The sequence below is a fragment of the Emys orbicularis genome, chromosome 3 (assembly GCF_028017835.1).
Source record: "Emys orbicularis isolate rEmyOrb1 chromosome 3, rEmyOrb1.hap1, whole genome shotgun sequence".
NCBI classification, from domain to species: domain Eukaryota; kingdom Metazoa; phylum Chordata; order Testudines; family Emydidae; genus Emys; species Emys orbicularis.
The window spans coordinates 79,161,525-79,179,971 of NC_088685.1; positions in this window are offsets into that span (position 1 = coordinate 79,161,525).

Genomic DNA, 18,447 nt, shown 5'->3' on the forward strand with positions numbered 1-18,447 from the left:
GGACCCATACTTCTAGATGGAGCCCCATTGACTCACTCACTAAGTTACTGCAGCTGTCCCTTAAGACTTTCCCATACATGGTTTTTTAATTGAAAAACAAAGTATTTGGATTACCCCTTAGTGTCTGCTTGGCAAATGAGCTTTCTTTTCATTTGTTTCAACTGTACGGAATTGATTTCTGAAGTACCCCATTTGGACCCTTTCATTATTTCTAGGGAAGACTGAAACAAACTCCTTTTTCTTTAATGTTTAACATGGCAGAAAAATGGGAGAATTGCCACAAGAGTTTTCAAAGTAGCTCATCCCTTTTGTTGTTGTTGAAACATTTAAATAGGAAATATTTGGAGCAGCTCTATCCCATCATGGGATTCAGAGGGTCTCCTCTGAGCACTGCTGCATTTTACACCTCCCAGGATTTTGTGCATGGGGCCTGATCCAAAGCCCAGCGAAGCTAATGGGTGAATCTTTCCATTGACACCAATAGGCTTTGGCTCAGACCATAGGAGAGTAAACCTCCTGCTAAATAACTTAAACATGTTCAAAAAAATTAGTCATGGGCAGAGTGGGGGGCAGTTGGTTTGTTTTCTTATTAATTTATTTTGGAATTAAGGGCAAAAAAGAAAAAAGTAATCATCATATTTTTGCGTTTATACAAGGTGAAAAACCACACTGTATTTTTAGAATTAAACTGTTCAGGGTTTTATGTAGAGCAGGGGTCAGCAACCTTTCAGAAGTGGTGTGCCGAGTCTTCATTTATTCACTCTGATTTAAGGTTTTGCGTGCCAGTCATACATGTTAACGTTTTTAGAAGGTCTCTTTCTATAAGTCTATAATATATAACTAAACGATTGTTGTATGTAAAGTAAATAAGGTTTTTAAAATGTTTAAGAAGCTTCATTTAAAATTAAATTAAAATGCAGGTGGCCAGGACCCAGGCAGTGTGAGTGCCACTGAAAATCAGCTCACGTGCCGCCTTTGGCACGCGTGCCATAGGTTGCCTACCCCTGATGTAGAGGATTCTGGCCCAGATCTTCTAATATTGTACAGCCACTTTGCTATCACACGGCCTACGGTCTGTTGTCTCAAACCCAGCAATACACAACCGGAATGTTCAAGGCCTCTAAAATCCATCCATCCTATTTGTGAGTCACAAGCATAGTTCCTCATTAAAGCTGGTCTTGCAGCTTTTTTCAGACAACAAGCAAAAGTTGCCTGGTGGCAACACCAGTTTGTCATGAAGGAAACCAATAGGCAATGTATTTACAACAAGAATAGGATGCTCCTGAATACAAATGCCTTCCCCACACCCTTTAAAGTGAACTGTTTGGAAATAGAAGACTAATGACTAAGGTCCTGCTCCTGCAAACATTTATGCACAATCTTAACTTTACTGATGTGTGTGGTCCCACTGAAATCACTGGGACTGCGCATAACAGCAAAGTTAAGCATGTGCATGAGTGTTCCCAGGATCAGGGCTTAAGCATCAATCCTTGGGAAATTTTGCTTCTCCGTTAGCTTCAGTGGGCTTTGGAGCAGGCCCTAGGAGTGGAATCCTGGTGTAAAAGAGCCATTTACATTTTTCAATACTAATAATTAATAAAAGGATGAGCTATTCTTGAAAGTTTTTGTGACAATTCTCCCATTTTTCAACCAGCTCTGTCTTACTGCCAAGGATATCATGGAAGGATCTGCCTTTTCCATCACAAACTGAATATATGTAAAGACAATTTTCTACACATAAGATAATTAATTTGAGTTTGCTAATGATTTTCTAAAGTGATGTTACAGTCACATTGCAATCAGCTTCCATAACCACATAATTATTTTCTCTTACTACTGTGATAACTTTTGAATATCGTTTTATCTCTCATTGCTTTATTGAATGGACAAACCTAATCCCAAGAAATTGGTAACATTTCTTGGCTCTGTGGGGCTGGATTAAGGGAATTATTGATTTATTGTAGTTCACTAATATTTCAGGTCCTTTCTCAAACAAAAATTCTTTCAATCATCATTTACTTTTTTTAAATGACTCACTAGAGCTTTCTCTTACCTGAACCATGGGTTTTAAATAAGGATAATAAATTCATACATTCATTTGGAATACCATGAGATGGATGGTTTATAGTGCAGATTGGTTAATTCTAGAGATGCTTAGAACAGGAAAGTCAAGGAATTTCATCCAGATGGCTGGATGATGCTACTCTAACCCAGTCAACCTTCCCCAAAGGACATGCAATGTTCATCCTAAACAAGCCTTTGTTCAATTTAAACATTTGTCTCAGCGTACAACCTAGAATATACTTTTCCTCCTTTTTTCCAACTTTAAACTGCCAGCGTCCCTCCCTCTTTCTCTTCCTCTGCGGGTAGCTGCTGTAAAATGATACCCACTGGAAAATTAAGTGCCTTGCAAATTGGATCTCTAAGTCAAGTCTTCAGGGTTCCTGTGATATTTCTTTTTTTACCTCCTGCTTCCCCCTCACAGAGACAGTGTGACAGGATCAGAAAATGTGTTGTAAAATCAAACTCTCACCAATTCTCAGAGGTCCTTGGATTATAGTATGAGAATGCAGTAATCAGCTAATGAATACAGCTGTGAGAGCCTAGAAAAACCCACCTGTTGAGCAAGCTCTCTCATTTTTCCTTCAAGTTTTAAGTTCATGACCAGTGTAGCAATAAGCCTCAATGGGGTGCACGTTAGAAAGCCATTACTGCATCAGGTACATCGGGCAGTGTGATGCCAAAGCCAGAGTGCCTACAACCACCTCAGACATGCAACAATCATGTGCTAATGCCCCCTCAGGTGTAGGTTATTGCTATTAGAGTGTGGCTCAATTTAAAGAAAAAAATACATTATGATAGATGAGTGATTCATGAGTGAGTGGGAGGGAGTGCAACAGTGTAGGGTTAAGCAATGTATCATTCCACTCTGAAAAATAATCCATAATAGAAGGCTAACACAGTAAAGCAAACTGTTCTGTACATCCTCACCCAAGTGTAATTTATTTTTAATTATTGGATAACATTTCAGAATATAGCCCTCTATAGACTGTAATATGCCTTGCAAAAATAATACATGAGGGCACTACAAACCCTCTGCTAATAAACCTTTGAGGAGCAGTGGGGAGAGACTGACTTTTTTGGTGCAAATTGTATAGTGTGCAGACTAATGAGGTTCTGCTCTATGTGGGTGGTTGTGTTTTCTCCATTTCTGCAGGGATGAGAGCTGCATTCTGAAAGAGGTGGTTTGTACATGAATCAGCTAGAAAAGCATGAGCCACAAGTACTGTGGGTGGGGCTTTGGTTAGACTGGATCTGTGCCCCATTTAGTGTTAATCTTCCATTGGCTGAAGTTTTAATACATTGTTCAGTTCTGGGCACTTTAGTACCAGAGAAGGAATTCAGGGAAGAGTGACATACAGTGATTTGGGGGCTGGAGGGATTGATTAATTAGTGAGGATGTACAATGTAGCTTGGCTAAGCAATGACTCAAGGCCTGATCCAAAGTCCATTGAAGTAATGGGTTTTTTTTTCCATTGAGTTCAGTGGGCTTTGGAGCAGGGCCTGTACAGTTTGCATGTTTGGGGGAATGATAAGCCTCTACAAACATTTGAAGAGGGTAAACATCAGGGTGAAAAGCAGTATTTCAGGTGGTGAAAGGGGTCTATCTAGAAGCAATGGGATCAAATTACAATAATTCAGACTATTTGGAAAAACTGCTTGATGGTAAGCTCTATTAGATTGTCAAAGTCTTCCATGGTCGGGGTGGAAACCCATGGCATGGGGCACTTTACAATAGAAAGGACAAAGCATTAGAAAAGGTACATTAGGGAAATATCCCAGCCTAGGCTTGATGAATACAAAAGTTTTTTCTTTCTCTAGATGTAAGGGTCCTTTCACTGTTCTCCAAGCTCCTACTTCAAAATCATTTAAGAAAATAAAATAAGGCTTAATTGCAGAATCCTCACAATGACAAAGATGAACATTTATCAGAGTTTGATGTTGCTGCAATATTACATATAATTAGTCCCTAATGAGCTGGATTTGCTGTCAAATAAACTGAGTTGTGTGAAGGGAACTCGCCATGTGTTATTGGCATCAGAAACAAGTTTAACCCATGAACTGGGGGAAAGCATCTCAGGGAACTAAATGAGAAAGTGCACAGTCTCCCCTCCCCACATTAGGAAGATATGCTAGTTAATGAATGAGTTATTTCAGCTCCAAGGTGCTAATATGCTAGTGGGTGAAGAATGCTGTTTAAAACTATGGCTTAAAATGTGGTTAGAAAAAACATTCAGTGCTTCATGTTACCCTGTTGAAGACCCACCTCTCTACTGTGCCAGTTACAAGCAGGGCTGGCTCTGGCTTTTTGACCGCCCCAAGCAAAAAAAAAAAAAAAAAACCGGGGCGGCCAGAACGGCAAAGCAAAAAAAAACAACCTGCGGTGCGGCCAGAGCGCGGGAGCAGGGGGACCGGCTGGGGAGGGGGGGGGGGGGAGGGGAAGGGAGCGGGCGGGAGAGAGAGAGAAGGGGACGGCCAGGGCTACAGCAGGGGCGCTGCCACGCGGCCCCTCCCGCTGCGCCGCCTCCTGCCGCCTGCCGCGAGGGCTCCGCTCCGGTCGGCGGGGAGGGAAGGAAGAGGACTGCCCTGCAGGGCGCTCTGGTTCTCCGTGCCGCCGCCCCCTACAAGGCAGCCGGAGCGAAACAAAAAAACCCAAACAAACAAACAAACAAACAAAAAGGCGGCCGTGCCGCCCTAGGATTGAGCGGAATGCCACCTTGAACAATCTGCCGCCCCAAGCACCAGCTTGCTCAGCTGGTGCCTGGAGCCAGCCCTGGTTACAAGTAACTATAATGGCATGGCTGTAAGATAACTTAGGATCATAGTATATATATATATAGAGAGAGAGAGAGAGAGAGAGAGAGGCAGAGCATGGGATTTTCAAAAGAGCTCAGTATCAGCCTAACTGTGTTGCTATTACAGTCAATGGGAGTTTTGCCATGACTTCAGTGGAAGCAGCTAGGCCATTGCTGAGTGCTTTTGAAAACCCCACCATAGAATGTACAAACAACAAACCCAAAACTTTGACCACAATCTGAGTAAACAGAGATAAGTCTCTCCCTGACCAATGCACTTCTTTGCTGTTCCCCTCCCTCCTGCCCTTCAGCTCTCTTTTTGCAGAACATAAACTCTTCAGGGCAAGGGCTGGACTTTCTTTTGTAGTTTCACAGTGCTGAGTATATCATGAGCACCATTAAAAACAAAGGGTAGGTATATATACTGATTTATAGCATTAATATCAACCACATTTTCTGTATGCATCTCTGTGCAGCCTCACTGGCTTTGGGTTTGTCTGCACACAGCTCTTGTACCAACGTTCAGTTTCTGAAAAAACGGCACTGATATAAGCACTTTATATTGGTATAACTATGTCCACACCAATGGTTATGTCTGTTTCTAAACCAACATACTCACATTGACACAAAAACTGGGGGTTGCCCAGCACTTGGGGTTTATTGAAGAATCTGCTGGTTTTGGAGAGCGGCTATTTAGAAAAGTGGCTTCAATAGCAAAAATGTTGTAACTTGTGGGGACTGCTCCCTATGACAACATTGTGCATACAGTGCACAGCATACCTGTGCATCTCTCAGACTCTTCAAAAAGAATCTTACAAGTTCAGACAGCCCTGTCCAGTTCCCATTTCAGGTTTTAACCATTGATTGGCAGAGAGCATCAGACCACCACCGAGTTTAAAAGGATTGCTGTTATTGACACTTCCCAAATGAACTGCACTGCTGGGTGAAATGCTGAGGTGCTAAGCACCCCGAACTCCTATTGAAGCTAATGGTAGCTGCTCTGCACCTCTCAAGCTGAGCTCCTTTGTTATTTTTACTTTTTAAAATGTTTGCAATCCTTCCTGTTAAGGGTACGAGAAAATTCTCCCCACTAGCCAACCCTGCTCTCATCTCCCCTTTCTAGGCCTCCTCCTTTTTTTGTAGTCTCTTATTCACTTGTGTCGTGGGGTACGTACACCCTTGGGCTGGGGCAAGGGCATGGTAGCCCCGTGGTTAAGTCAATATGGCTGCCCTTAGTCTCAGGGCTGCGCGGCCTTATGGCCAGAATCAATATAGGATTACCCTCAGCTGCAGTGCGGTGTGGCCCAAATGGCCAGAGTCAATAGGACTCCCCTTGCCTGCAGGGAAATGCAGCCTAATGGCCAGAGTCAATAGGAGGGGGCTTGGAGGGTCACTTGCCCAAAGGGGGGCAGCCGTGTAGGGGGACCTAGGTCCTCCCTGTTCTACCAGATCCCAGTCCAAGGCCTGGTAGTGATGAATGGGTTCACCACTAAGTTGGCGGGGAATCTGCCCGAAACACGCCAACTGCTGCAAGGACACTAGTTAGTCCCTCCCTAAGCTACTTCCTACTGTGACTCCTGCAGGTGAAGTCTGGGCATCCTCCAAGTCTATGTCAGTGAGAGATGCTCTCCCGTCAGTATAGTGCGTCTTCACCAGACATGCTACAGCAGTGCAGCTGCACTGATAAAGCAGCGCCCGTGTAGCACGGTAGTGTAGACATGCCTATAGAAGTTCACATGCTTAAACTTATGCACGTGCTTAAATATTTTGTTGTAGAGTGGCCTTAACCCTTCAATCCATACCCATCTGCTTTCTCTCATAACTCCTAACCTGCCAAGCACAAAATGTCTGAAGATGACCCAAAAGACTAACACATGTGGACATACCGGAACTCAAGCAAATTTCATTTCTTTAATACATTCCATCATCTCACTTTCATGATTCAGCATTTCAATAATATAACTAATGAACAGCAAGAACAAGTCTGAGCTGGAAAGAAATCAACCTGAGTGTGAAAATGGACGCTGTACCTTGTAATCAACTACAATGAAGAGTTAGGCTTCTCCCCTTCCTGGCCTTATACACCTTCCAAAGACAGACAGCTTGGATATTTTAATGAAGCTCTGGTAGTGACTCAGCAAAAGAATATCTGCACAGCTTTTTCAACTAAACGTGGTCACCCTTTGGCTGAAGTGGCCTATCGGGTGTTGGGCAGCAATTAGAGAATCCACACAGTGATGGCCCAGTTGAGACAGCGATGATTTCCATTCCCCACCAAAGCCCAGCCTCGTGTATCCAAAACCTTCACTTACACACATTCTGCACTCCTTCCCATCCAGCTCTTCCACTGTGCAGCAGAACCTCACCAGTTCTGGTGCCTAGGGAAATTCTGCCACACTGAAAACAGGGATGGATGTGGCCCTAACCGAACCACCACCAAGGGAAGAAGTGGTTTACATTTTATTCAGTATTTTATATTCCAAATATTTCTGTAGGACAAGCTTTGAGCTAAGGAGAGACAAGAAGAAATTGCGAGGGTATAAAAATATCAGAGTAGTGAAGTCTGCTGCATACTCTCAATTAGGGTTTAAACTCCATCAAGGTATTCTGGGTTTATTAAGAGAAATTTTATTTGGCTCTTCTTGCTGAGTGAATAACAGAATAGAATCTTGTAACAAAATAGTATATTCATACTTCTGGTCTATATTTAGTATGAGGGTGAGAGATAATTTTATTCCTTAAATACAAAAATGATTAGACAGTGTAAAATTGTAGGAAAAGGGTTGATCTCAGTTTTAAAACACCCAGAGCAGGAAAGACTGTGATTTTCCAGGTCTATAAAATCAGAAGAAAGGGTTTATTAGGACTCATTAACTTTGAGAGTACTGGATTCAAATTACATTGAAGGACTATGGAACTCATTATGAGATTTGAGGGCAAGACTCTTGTAAACATATTTAATTGCTGTGAGATATAATCACTATGGAGAATCCTTCCTCTACAGAGATTGTTACCTCTCTCTAGATTGAATCCTTTATAGGAATTATTTACACAGAGATTTAACTGGTAGAAAACACTACAGTTTCTTCCAAAAGTTATTCTTGGAATAAAAGTTCAAAGACACAGATGTTTAACCTCACACTGCCACCAGTATGTGACATTAATAATAATAATAAGGCATCTTTCATCCCCAAATATCCCAAAGTACTTCACAAAACTGTGTGGCCAAAGTATCTGTTTGTGTAACTTTACTGTGGTCAACGGCATTACAGCAGTAGAGAATTTGGTGCTATATCTGTGCAGCACCCATGAAAGCGAGTAGTCTCTGGGCTAAGGACTATGAGTAAGATCACGTCTTTAAAAAAGATAGATTAACTTATTAAACCTGAATATTAGATAGACAGGAGCAGAGTCATAGGTAGCTGACAGAATGGACATTATTGTGCAGGAGTGGAAACGGAACGTCATGAGGGCTATTCTCAGTAAAGGCTCTGCTTAGCCTACTACTGCAGCAGCACAAAAAGCCTTTCTGTGCAACCTATAGGCATTCAAGACAATTTATCTTTCCCCTCAATTACATTAATTTATCATCTTGCTTTGTCATCCACCATTCAACAGGAGAGAGATTTTTCCCAATCTACCACACATTATCCAATCACTTACCTAATCGTAAGCTTTCTTTCCTCCCCCTGCCCCTTGCAAATTCTTACTTAGTAGCTATTGGCTGGAATAGTCAGCTGCTGTCCCTGTGCTGGGACTCTATTCTATCCAGGTTATTATACCACACTCATCACTATAATATCTGAGTGGCTTTCCAGTAGTGTGTTACGCAATGTGACTACTGAGCTGTCACATGTTGCTTGTTCTCTCCTCCTCTCACCAGAGGGAAAAGCACGTGCAGTGTCTTGTTTTGGTAGGAGTTTTGCTGTTATATAAATATACCTGTTGCTATGTGTTTATGTTAGCGAAGGCAAGATCAAAGAAATGTGCTTTGCACTTGGAGCAGAAAGTGGGGAGGTTTGTGGACATCCTTAGTTCTTGGGGGAGTTCATTCCATCCTCTCGGACTGCCCTTGGAGAAGGTTCTATCTCCCACACAAACGAGCTGTACTACTATTGTTGAGAGTTCTGTTGTGCCAGAGGAGAATACTTGTCAATCATGGTCTTTGTCTTGGAGCTTTAGATGGTCTTTCAGATACCCTGTGTGACAGCTCTGACAATATCCTAGATAAACCTTGTTGAATTAAGTTTACATATCTTAGGAGTTTTCCTTGTAATAAAAATGCAAATGTTTATGTACAATTGAGGGATTGTTTATATTTTCATGGTGGAGGGGACCACAGCCTTCCAGGAACTAAGAACAGTAGGGTGTAGGTTAGGCAAATTCACTTAGGTTGTAACATCTCTAGAGAGCTACCACCACTTGGAGACAGGTTAAAAAATACACTGGTTCAAACTGGATTTTCCAGGCAGCAGACAAAGAAAAGAGTTTTGGTTAAATAGCCTGATTTGAAACTGATTCAGGGCCTTCTTTCTGATCCAGCAAACAGACAGAGCCTCCAGTCCAAGGGAGGCCCCAATCCTTAGGGAAGGGTTGGAAGGTTTTTGGCCCACTGAGGCCCCATAAAATTTGAGGGCTAGTTCTGAGCAACAGCTGTTCTGAACTGGTGACCACAAGAAAAACCTTTGTGTGGGGTTTGAAGGACTAATCACCCAACAGAGCACTTGTTGGAGTTAGAGGGTGATCTCTGGTAAGCTTATTAATATATGCATAGGTACTTTTATTGTTTTTAATATGTATATTAAAAGCCATAATGCTTTCACTTTAGGAATAAATGTGCTTGCTTAGAAAGAGCTGTATTGTAGGTGTGACTGCTTGCAACTACAGCTGTTCATAACCTTTGGAGAAAAAGCAAAGTGCAGATGCTGGCTAGTCTGGTTTGCTGGGAATATCAGTATAGTCTGGGAACTGTGAAGTCTGGAAAAACCCCTGTCAGGAGGGAGAGAGATATGTATCTCCACTCAAGAGAGGTGACAGCTGAGGAGCATAGAATGCGTGCCCTTGCTGGACCATAGAGGGGGAATATAGGTGCATTATCCTGAACTGACACACCCTGGGCCCCTGCCATGAAGGATTTGAACATAAGGACTAAGGCCTTCACTTTGTTTTGAAATTCTATGGGAAGTCCATGCAGAGAGAAAAGGACAGATGTGTTGTGCTTGTGGTAGCCTGTGTTGCTGAGGAGATGCGCTGCAGCCTTCCATACTAGTTTGAGTTTCTAAGTACTGAAGGCTTCATGCCCAGATATATTGCATTGCTGTAATCCAATTGAGAGATGACAAAGGCATGCACAACTGAGGCCAGATATTTGTTTGATAGGCTGGGATGGAGTCTCCTAGCCAAACAGAGATGGTATAAATCGTTACTAGCGGATGCTGCTATGTGAGAACTCAGCATCAGCAAGAAATCCAAGCGCACTCCTAGACTAGGGACTGAACTGACCAATTGTGGGTGTGTATCTTCCACCAATGGAAACTGCACGGTGGTTGCAGGCTTTTCAGCATACTTTCCTCTGCCCACCAGCATAGCCTCTGTCTTGTTTGGGTTCAGCTTCATCCAGCTGCTCTTCATCCAAGGACTGATTTCATCCAAGCACTGGGCTATCTTGGTGATAGTGGTGTGGTTGTACATGGAGAAGGATAGGTAGAGCTGTGTATCAGCTGCATATTGCTGACACCTGAGTCCATGTCATCTGACCAGTTCACCTCGTGGTTGCATGTAGATGTTGAAAAGGATTGGAAAGAGAATTGATCCTTCTGGAACTACACAAGTGAAGGATCTAGTGGTAGAGGTGCAGTTTTTCATCACTCCATATGGGAGTTTTGGCCCACTTGATCCATGTAGGTGCATATTCCCTGGCTCCATCTCCAAATCACCCCTGCTCATTGGTATATTCAGAGCTGGCACAGGATTCCCTTCTACAGCACAGAGGAGGTGTTGAAGCACTTGTGATCTTTCTGTACAGTCCCAATGAAGGGTTTAAGTGATGCAGTGGGCCATATACCACCCTTCCACCTCAGAGTGAATTTCTGAATTAAGATTCTTTCAACCAGAGTTCATATTTTAAGCCTTCACCTCCACTGCAGAGTTCTAATAGTTTTTTGGAAAGCTTTATAATGTATGTCCTCTTTGCTTTAATCAGGCAGTAGAATGCCAGTTATTTATAAAATGACCATCCCTCAATGAAACCAAGTTTGAAGTTTTAGGTAAACTTTTTATATAAGCCATCATTCCTAGGAATTTCTAAAGAATGGACGGAAGCTAATTTGCCTTCTTTCTAAATTGCATTTAAACAACTATTTTAAAATAATGACACTTGGCAGTACCCTGAGATTTCCTGTTTAATAAAGAATTTCTAATTTCTCTCTTTGCTTCTATCCATGTGGAGTCTTGGCTCTATGTTGTCTACATTGGATGGGATGTCATTTTTAGGAACCTCTGACCTTCCAACCTAATTCCCATCCTTGGTGTCATTTGCAAATGCTCTTAATCCTCAACTTCTATCACAAGACATCCAAGCTTTGTTTTAGACAAACTCTCCTCCCCCATCATTTTATAAAAATGGATGCAATTATAATTGACATTTCCTTCCCTTTGTCTCGGTGTCCCTCACTTTTCTTCTTAGTGGGAATGATCCTTTTATCCCTTATCTACTCTGGCTGCACAGCTTGTGGATTATTACTATTACTGCAGCTCTTTGGGGTATTCTCAGAGTCCCCCTTTCCTCTTTAGCGTGTCAATTATTTTATTAAAATGAAATAGTTGTTAAACTACTTGTCCAATTTTCTTACACTTACATTAAGTGCGATAGGTGAGGTACAATACCAATATGGATGAATGGGTAAGTTCTCTTCAGGTCAGTTAGGTAACCAGGTTGGATGCAGGATTGTCATGCCAAGTTCTTCCTCCTTGCAGCCTGCTTTCAGATTCCCCCCCCCCCCCAAGACTTTCTAAAGCTGGAGACAAATTGTGTTTGCTTACACTACCCTGGATGCTTTGCCTGAGTCCAGTGACCCACTGGGCATCCTTGAACAGTGTCTGCACTGGTTTTGCCATATCATGGAAAACAATTAGTGAGGTAAAGATTTGTTTTATTTTTCTGTAATGTGGCGGTCACCAGTATGATGAATGTGTCTGACTAGCAGTGACCATACCAGGAAGGGAAAGAGTAACTGTGGGGAACTTAAGTGGGAGTTCAGTAGGGAAGAAACTGGGGAAAGGAGATGTTTGAGCCTGTTGCAGCAAGCGGGACCTCTTCCCAAAGCAGTAGCTTCCCATGAGTGAATTCAGCCAGCAGTCTTGCCATGGTAGAGACTGAGCACTAACTACCAGTGTAGCAGAGCTTGTCCACTAAAGCCATCCCACACTTGGATATTGTGGCAACTGGTTGGGTAAAGTGTCTTTGAAATTTCTCTGGGCAGGGGAGGCCTGTAAGGGTATGAGAATGCAGGATTCAGCCACACATCCAGCAGGAAGAGACTTACCTGGATACATTCTCCTCTTCGTGAGGCTGTAATAGGATCCTCGGTGGGCTGCGAGGCCTAGCTCCACTCAGTCATGGAGCAGTTATAGGGGAGCCCGGACCGGCCCACTCCACCAGCTCTGACCCAGGGCCCTAGGAGGGTCGGCAACACTTGACTTCTAGGGAGCACCCTCTGAGTTACCCTCCTTGGGTCACTTTTTCCCATTGCTTCCGGTCCAAGATAAGGAAAAAGGAAAAGGAAACCCAAACTATCAGACCCAACTGGGCTTAGACTCATAGACTCATAGACTTTAAGGTCAGAAGGGACCAATATGGTCATCTAGTCTGACCTCCTGCATGATGCAGGCCACAAAAGCTGACCCACCCACAACAGAATCCTCCAGGCTGCGACCCCTGCCCTATGCTGCGGAGGAAGGCGAAAAACCTCCAGGGCCTCTGCCAATCTACCCTGGAGGAAAATTCCTTCCCGACCCCAAATATGGCGATCAGTAGAACCCCGAGCATACAGGCAAGATTCTACAGCCGGACCCTCATTTTACCCGCAATGGCACGTTAATGCCTAATTGACTAAAATCACGGTATCCCGTCAAACCATTCCCTCCATAAACTTATCAAGCCTAATCTTGAAGCCAGAGAGGTCTTTCGCCCCCACCGTTTCCCTCGGAAGGCTGTTCCAAAATTTCACCCCTCTGACGGTTAGAAACCTTCGTCTAATTTCAAGCCTAAACTTCCCCACGGCCAGTTTGTATCCATTCGTTCTCGTGTCCACATTAGTACTGAGCTGAAATAATTCCTCTCCCTCCTTGGTATTAATCCCTTTGATATATTTAAAGAGAGCAATCATATCCCCCCTCAGCCTTCTTTTGGTTAGGCTAAACAAACCGAGCTCCTCGAGTCTCCTTTCATAGGAAAGGTTTTCCATTCCTCGGATCATCCTAGTGGCCCTTCTCTGTACCCGTTCCAGTTTGAGTTCATCCTTTTTAAACATAGGAGACCAGAACTGCACACAGTACTCCAAATGAGGTCTCACCAGCGCCTTGTATAACGGAAGCAGCACCTCCCTGTCCCTACTAGAAATACCTCGCCTAACGCATCCCAAGATCGCATTAGCTTTTTTCACAGCCACGTCACATTGCCGACTCATAGTCATCCTGCGATCAACCAGGACTCCGAGGTCCTTCTCCTCCTCCGTCACTTCCAACCTATGCGTCCCTAACTTATAACTAAAATTCTTGTTAGTCATCCCTAAATGCATCACCTTACACTTCTCACTATTAAATCTCATCCTATTAATGTTACTCCAATTTACAAGGTCATCCAAGTCTCCCTGCAAAATATCCCGATCCTTCTCCGAATTGGCAATACCTCCCAACTTTGTGTCATCCGCAAACTTTATCAGCCCACTTCTACATTCGGTTCCGAGGTCAGTTATGAATAGATTAAATAAAATAGGACCCAAAACCGAACCTTGAGGAACCCCACTGGTGACCTCCCTCCAACCCGACAGTTCACCTTTCAGTACTACCCGTTGCAGTCTCCCCTTTAACCAGTTCTTTATCCACCTCTGGATTTTCATATCGATCCCCATCTTTTCTATTTTAACCAATAATTCCTCGTGCGGCACAGTATCAAACGCTTTACTAAAATCGAGGTAAATTAGATCCACCGCATTACCTTTATCTAGAAGGTCTGTTACTTTCTCAAAGAAGGAGATCAAGTTGGTTTGGCACGATCTGCCTTTTGTAAACCCATGTTGTAATTTGTCCCAATTGCCATTCACCTCTAGGTCCTTAACTACTTTCTCCTTCAAAATTTTTTCCAAGACCTTGCATACTACAGAAGTTAAACTAACAGGCCTGTAGTTACCCGGGTCACTTTTTTTCCCCTTCTTGAAAATAGGAACCACATTAGCTATTTTCCAGTCCAACGGTACCACCCCCGAGTTAACAGATTCATTAAAAATTATCGCTAAAGGGCTTGCAATTTCTCGCGCCAGCTCCTTCAATATTCTAGGATGAAGATCATCCGGTCCGCCCGATTTAGTCCCATTTAGCTGGTCAAGTTTGGCTTCCACCTCTGATACTGTAATGTCAATCGCCCCTCCTTTATTCCCCTCTGTCCTGCTCCCTCTATTCCTAAGCCCTTCAGTAGCCTTATTAAAGACCGACGCAAAATATTCATTTAGATATTGTGCCATGCCTAGATTATCCTTAATCTCCACTCCATCTACATGCTTCAGCGGTCCCACTTCCTCTTTCTTTGTTTTCTTCCTATTTATATGGCTATAAAACCTCTTACTATTGGATTTAATTCCCCTTGCGAGGTCCAACTCTACACGGCTTTTAGCCTTTCTCACCGCATCCCTACATGCTCTGACCTCAATAAGGTAGGTTTCCTTGCCGATCTCTCCCCTCTTCCATTCTTTGTACGCTTTCTGTTTTTTCCTAATCGCCCCTTTGAGACGCCCGCTCATCCAGCTAGGTCTAATTCTCCTGCCTACTAACCATTTCCCCTTTCTCGGGATACAGGCCTCGGACAGCTCGTGCAACTTCAACTTGAAATAATCCCAGGCCTCATCTACCTTTAGCTCTCTAAGTATGTTAGCCCAATCCACTTCCCTAAGTAGTTGCCTTAATTTATTAAAGTTGGCCTTTTTGAAATCGTAAACCTTAGTCAGAGTTTTATTTGTGTTAATCCTTCCATTTAGTTTAAACCGAATAAGCTCATGGTCACTCAAGCCAAGGTTGTCCCCTACAACCATTTCCTCAATGAGGTCCTCACTACTCACCAGCACCAAATCTAAAATGGCATCCCCCCTCGTCGGTTCAGCTACTACTTGATGAAGGAATTCCTCTGCTAGCACGTCTAGGAACATCTGAGCCCTATTATTGTTACTAGCATTTGTTCCCCAATCTATGTCTGGGAAGTTAAAGTCCCCCATGATTACACAGCTCTTGTTAGTTTTTACTTCCTTAAAAACATTAAATAGTTCTCTGTCCGCATCCAGGCTAGATCCCGGCGGTCTATAGCACACCCCAAGGAGTATCTCAGGGGAGGCTCTAGTAGTTCTTGTACGCAGTGTAATTATTGCCCATACAGACTCTGTCTTATCCATTCCATCACTTATAATTTCTTTACATTTTAGCTCATTATTGACATACAATGCCACACCCCCACCTTTACCTTTTTTCCGGTCATTCCTAAACAGCACATACCCTTCCATACCTGTACTCCAGTCATGACTACCGTTCCACCACGTTTCGGTTATTCCTACGATATCAGGTTTCATTTCTCGGACCAGGAGCTCCAATTCCTCCATTTTGTTACCTAGGCTTCTCGCATTTGTGTATAAACATCTTACCGTATGCTGTCTATCCTTTCTCCCATTAGTTATGCAATTTGGTATGGACCCCATACTGTCCATCCGTCCCCTCCTTCTAATATCCAATTCCCTACCCCTACCTATATCTGTGCTTATCTCTTCGCCCTTTTTTTCAGTGTTGGAATCTGGCGTGGAGATTAACTGGACATCTCCCAACCGTCTCCCCCAAGTTCCTAGTTTAAAGCCCTTCTGATGAGATGAGCCAGCCTCCCTCCCAGAAGTCTATTTCATTCCCTACTCAGGTGAAGTCCATCCCGTGAGAACAGCTGTCTGTCCCCGAAAGCCTCCCAGTGGCCATACATCCCAAAGCCCTCCTTATAGCACCACTCCCTTAGCCAGCTATTTATCCTCACAATTCTGTCTGCCCTTTGCTGTCCTTCTCTAGGAACAGGCAGAATCCCACTGAAGATAATCTGAGCCTCGACTTCCTTAAGCGTCTTCCCCAGCCTGGCATAATCTCCCTTGATTCTCTCTAGCGAGAACCTAGCCGTGTCATTCATTCCTACGTGAAGGACGATCAAGGGGTTCTTACCTGCTCCTTTTCGGATCCTTTTCAACCGCAGGTCCACATCCCGTATCTTAGCGCCCGGCAGACAGCACACCCTTCTGTTTTCTGGGTCCGCCCTGGTCACAGGCCTGTCTAACCTCCTCAGTAAGGAGTCCCCAATCACATAAACCTGCCTTTGCCTGGGGGCAGCGCAATCTACTAATCTATCCCGTTCCCTGCGGCCGTAACTCCTGTCTGTCTCTATTTTCCCTTATAGTCCCCCTAATGCCATCCTGTATCCTCCTGGAGCCGAGTATTGATGCTGTTTCCATCAACTCCTCCCCCCTATCTATTGGACTAGCTGCCCTTCTTTTCTTCCTCTGCCTCCCACCATCAGTTACCACCTGCTGCATCCCCTCCTCGTTAGCCAAACACCCAAACCTGTTCCTGAGTTCTATTTCCCCCTCACTAGCCCTCCTTTTCCTTGGCCTGCTTCTCACGGTCACATGCTTCCACTTCTCTTGTTCTCCCCCCGACATTCCCCCCTCACAGACCATAGCCCCCGCTTCCATCTGCACCCCCAAGCATTCCCCTTCAGCCACCCCTTGCCTTTGCTCCATTAGCTGCTCAAACCCCCTTCTAAACTCTACCAGGGTCTCTACCTGCATCTCCAACCCTCGGACCTTTTCCTCTAACAGGGCAATTAGGCGGCATTTCATACAGACATACCTCTGATCTGGTGCCCCTGCTAGGACTATATACATACCGCAGCTGCTACATGCTTTCATCTGCATTGTGTCCCCTGCTGCTTGGCTCATGGCTGCTATGGTCTCTGCCTGCAGCCTCTGGGGAAACGGAGCACACCGACCACCGCGCCCGCCTGCCTCCCCTTCCACCTCCCCCTGTAAACTCCCACTTAAACTCCCCTGTTAGCAGCCCTGTTGGCCGGCTCCTGTGCCGCTGCCTGGCTGGGAGGCCTCTTTTATAGGCCCCCTAATCAGCCAAGCTCCGCCCCCTAATCAGGGCTCGGGGCTCAGCACACTGCCCCTACAGGCCTCTACACATACAAGCACTACAAAGACAGACGCAAGTACAGATACCTTCTCCTCCAATGAGACTCACTCCCACTTAAACTCCCCTGTTAGCAGCCCTGTTGGCCGGCTCCTGGGGGCCGCTGCTCGCTGCTAGCATACAGTCCAGGTACTTTAAGGTGGTCTCTCTAGCCCCTTTTGGCATGGGCCTTCAGGGTAGGTCTCTACTCTTCCCCAACCTCCACAGCTGGGTTGCTCCCTTTTAAATCCTGTCTCCAGTTGGAGCATGCTCTGCAGGGCTAGAGGGGCAGGGCTAGCTGGGCTGAGTACTGTCCTTTAACCTCTTCCATCTCAATGTGGGGTTTGTGTACCCCATCACACAGGTCCTTCAGACAGTAGAGAAACCTGGAATTGTAGAAAGATGAATTTCAGGGAAGGAAGACCCTAGGCACTTGATGCACGTCTAGGGACCTCAAGTCTGGCCTTGGGATTGGGACAGAAGTTGTGGAACAAGATCTCCTGATTAAGATGGAAGGGTAGAGACCATCTCTGTGAGAAAACTCAGGTACATTCAGAACTATTTTATGGAAAATGAGGTACAGGGGATAGCAAATCAGGGATGCAAGCTCCTCAGTTCTCTTGGCTGAGGTGGTGGCCCTGAAAAGATGACAATCAATGCAGGAAAAGACTGGAACTGCAAAGGTCATCTCAAAGCAGACTGCATTTATCACCAGGCACAGGCTCCAAGTTGGAACAAGAGATTTAATAAAGAACCTAAGATACGAGAATGCCTTAAGGAAACTGGTTAAGAAGAGATGGGACCTCCATCTCTGTGGGACCTCTGAGGGCACTCAGGGTATGTCTACACAGCAAAGAAAAACCCACGGCTGGTCTGTGCCAGCTAACTTAGGTTCACAGGGCTTGAGCTATTTCATTGTTGTGTAGACTTCTGGGCTCGGGCTGGAGCCTGAGCTCTGGGACCCTCCCACCCCACTGGGTCCTCGAGCCCCAGTCCAAACCTGGAAGTCTACATAGCAATGAAACAGCTGTGCAGAGCGAGCCCAAGTTGGCTGTCACAGGCCAGCTGTGGGCTTTTCTTTGCTGTGGAGACATACCCTCTGAAGCAGAGTTGGTTCAGAGCCTCTACT